The following is a 3,717-nucleotide window of genomic DNA, read 5'->3' on the forward strand; positions in this document are numbered from 1 at the left end:
AATGTGTGGCCTTTTCTGCCTGGCTTCTTTTACTTAACATGCTTTCAAGGTTTATCAATATTGTAGCATTTATCAGTACCTCATTACTTTTCATGGCTGAATAATATTCTAGTATATGGATATACCACTTTTTGTTTATCAGTTCAACCACTGATGAAAAATCTGAGTTGCTTCTACCTTTTGGCCATGAACATTCATGAACAAATTTTTATGCAGACATATGCTTTCAATTCTCTTGGATATATACAACTAGGAGTGAAAATGCTGGGTCATATGGTAACTATGTTCAACTTTTTGAGGAAGGATCTACTCCCTCCAATGAGGGGCTGCATCATTTCACATTCCGACCATTAATGTATGAGGGTTGCAATTTCTCCACATACTCACCAACGTTTGTTACTGTTCATGTTTTTGATTACAGTCATCTAGTGAGTGCAAAGTGGTGTATCACTGTGGTTATGATTTGCATTTATCTGATGACTAATGATGTTCATCTTTTCATTTGCTTATCGCCATTTATATATTTTCTTTGGACAAATGTCGATTCAAATCTGTTACCTATTTTTAATTTTAATTTTTTTTTTTTTAAGATGAGGCAACCCTTGGTTGACAGATTGCAAGGAACTTGTCAGCTTAAAATTCCTTTTTTTTTTATTTTTTACACCTACAGCACCTGGCCTTCCTAGGTGGTCTCCTATCAAATAACTAACCAGGCCCGACCCTGCTTAGCTTCCGAGATCAGACGGGATCAAGCTTGTTGAGGGTGCCATGGCCAGGTGTCTTTTTATTGTTGAGTTGTAAGACTTCTTTATATATTCTGGATATAAGACCCTTTATCAGATATGATTTGCAAATATTTTCTCCCATCTATAGGTTGTCTTTTTTCACTTTCTTAATAGTGTCCTTTGATGCACAGAAGTCTTTAATTTTGATGAAGTCTAATTTACCCATTTTTTTGTTCTGTTGTGTGGGCTTTTGGTGCCATATCTAAGAAACCAATGCCTAATGTCACAAAGACTTACCCCTATGCTTTCTTATGAGTTTTAGCTCTTATAGTTTGGTCTCTATTCCATTTAGAGTTACTTTATGTACATAAAGTTGGGATGTAACTTAATTCTTTTGCACATGGATGGATATTCAGTTGTCCTGATAGCATTTATTAAAAAGACTATTTTTCCTCATTGAATTGTTTTAGCACTCTTGTTATAATAATTTAACTATAAATACAAGGGTCTATTTTTGAATTTTCAATTCTATTCCATTGATCTGTATGCCTATCCTTATGCTAGTACCACACAGTCTTGATTATTGTAGCATTGTAGTTAAGTTTGAAATGTGAAAGTGTGAGTCCTCCAACTTTGCTCTTCCTCCTTAACATTGCTTTGGCTATTCTGGGTCTCCTATATTTCCATATCAATTCTATTCGTCAAATCCTGCAAAAAAGCCAGTTAGGATTTTAATGGAATGGAATTCAATCTTTAATCAATCTGGGAAGTATTACTATCTTACAATATTAAGTCTTCCGAGCCATAAACAAAAGACGTTTCTCCATTTATTTAGATCTTCTTTAACTTTTTTCAACAATGTTTTATAATTTACAGTGTATGTATTGAACATCATTTCTGTTAAATTTATTCCTATTTTATTCATTTCAATGCTTCATAAATGGAATTGTTTTAATTTCTTTTCTGAATTGTTCAATGCTACTTTACAGAAACGACTAATTTTTGCACATTAATCTTATATCCTATAATCTTGCTAAATTCATATATTAGTTCTAATAGTTATTGCGGCTTCCTTAGTATTCTCCCTATAAGGTCATGTCCATTTGTAGGCTAACTCATTTTTTAAAAGTAAAAACTACAGTGTGTGATTTACTTGAGTAGAAATTGATACAACTGATCTCAAGAAAAATATTTTTCAGTATTAAAATGCTCTTTTGAAAGACAAATTCATTCATACATTGTACCAATATTTAAAAACTCCTTAAAGCAAAATTATCCTTCTTGGCTTTATCGGTGAGATCATCCAAGTGTTTTTAGTGATAAGTATATTATAAAGTCACTGTCCAAGGGACAGTTTTCAAGGGCATCTCTGAAACATCGATTTTATTCAGACACTTCTCCAAAAGCTGATCCAGACCTGGAATTAGACTCTCTAAGACCTAAGTGAATGCTTCCCTTTTGCTCGATTGCTGCCTTCCCATGTTAGCTGACATCCTCAGAGATATATAAAATCATTTACTTCATTTTACCTCAACTTTTTCTAAAAGAGATTTAATGAGACCTTTTAAAAAGTTTCATGAAATGAAATATTAGGGACATGGAAGAGAGGAAGAAACTAATGTGCTCACTGTGAGGCATCATGCAGTGAAGAAAATGCAGCTTCCTCTACGAAGAAGCTAAGTTTAAATCCCAGCTCCACCATCCGCCAGTGACACAAACCTGGGTAGATTATTTATCCTCATTTTACAAAGCTAATAAAGCTCAGGATGGTTAATGCTAACCTTATGAGTGCAGGTGTTGTAATGAGACATGTGTGCGCCTAACAGAGCACTCACCCCACTGTAAATGCCAGCAACACTTCTCCCCCCAACTCCTTACATCCTTTCACCACGTGGATATTACCATAGCTCCTCCCACTGATCACTGAAATTAGTTTTGAGCTTTCTGGCAACAAAAACAAAAGGAAGTGTGATAATGTCAGAACTGTTATGAAAAGAAAGAAGTTTAACAGTTCTTACGGCGAGGTATTTTTTTTCCTTAAAAATACATATTTTTAAAATCTCTCCCTAATATTTCTTATATTGAGGAAATTAAGCAATACTGGTAGGCAGCAATTATTCTTCATCAGAAGGTCTCAGAACAATGAAAGCAGGTTTTTTTTTTGGTAGATGTTTCTGTATATCGACTTTTTACACAGCCTGAGTATACAATAGTAAGACGAAAAAAGTGAAAGTGTAGGAATAAGCTAATGTGGTCTTAGTATGAAGCTTCCAGAACCTAACTGGATTACCATGATGGCAGGGTGAAAGCTAGCAGGATAGGAGGTAATGCTGTGTGCTTTGTCACACATATATGTTCAGTATGTCAGAGCAACACCAGGTTCAGTACAAACAGAAAGAGTTTTACAACCGATATCCCCACCATTTCAGGGGACAAGGTGATCGAGGTATGCACACTAATTACACACACAATTAAACACTAAAGAACTAGACTTCTGTGTACAAAGGACTAAATTGCTTATTGTATGGGAAGTAAAGGGTAAGGTCAGGGAACCTGCAAACTTGAGATCTATTTCATCTCTTCCAATCATTGGAGAAGGCTTGACAAAAAAGGTAGATTTTTTTTTTTTTTCAGTCATTAAGTAAGAAAAATTCTCAGCCGGTTTGGAAAAAAGAAGCTGGTAAAAAAATTTTAAGGTTCACTTTCATGAAAGGCTTTGAAAGTGTGGGCAGAGCTTAGTGGTATCTATATCACAGTAAAACCTTCACATCATGTGCTGCTACAAGAACTATCAAGCATCTGAAACAGTGGTCTCTAAACTTAACTTGAAAAATATTTGCAGCAGACTTTTTAAAGCAGATATTATATGCAACATCAGTACAAAAAAATTTAAAAGCTAATAATAGAGCTGTGCTGATGCAAACAGAATCAGCAGGGACCACCCACCAGATCACTGGTTCACATGCTCCGCTACGCCCAGTAGGGACTTCAG

General features: G+C 35.0%; 1 protein-coding gene across 1 annotated transcript in view; it reads right to left on the reverse strand.

Annotated features, from left to right (window-relative positions):
* The window catches only part of LRRC1 (leucine rich repeat containing 1), a 118,340-nt gene that overhangs the window by 34,479 nt on the left and 80,144 nt on the right, over positions 1-3,717 (reverse strand). The gene's annotated exons all lie outside the window — the stretch shown is intronic.

The sequence above is a fragment of the Pteropus alecto genome, unplaced genomic scaffold (assembly GCF_000325575.1).
Source record: "Pteropus alecto unplaced genomic scaffold, ASM32557v1 scaffold7, whole genome shotgun sequence".
Taxonomy (NCBI): Eukaryota; Metazoa; Chordata; class Mammalia; order Chiroptera; family Pteropodidae; genus Pteropus; species Pteropus alecto.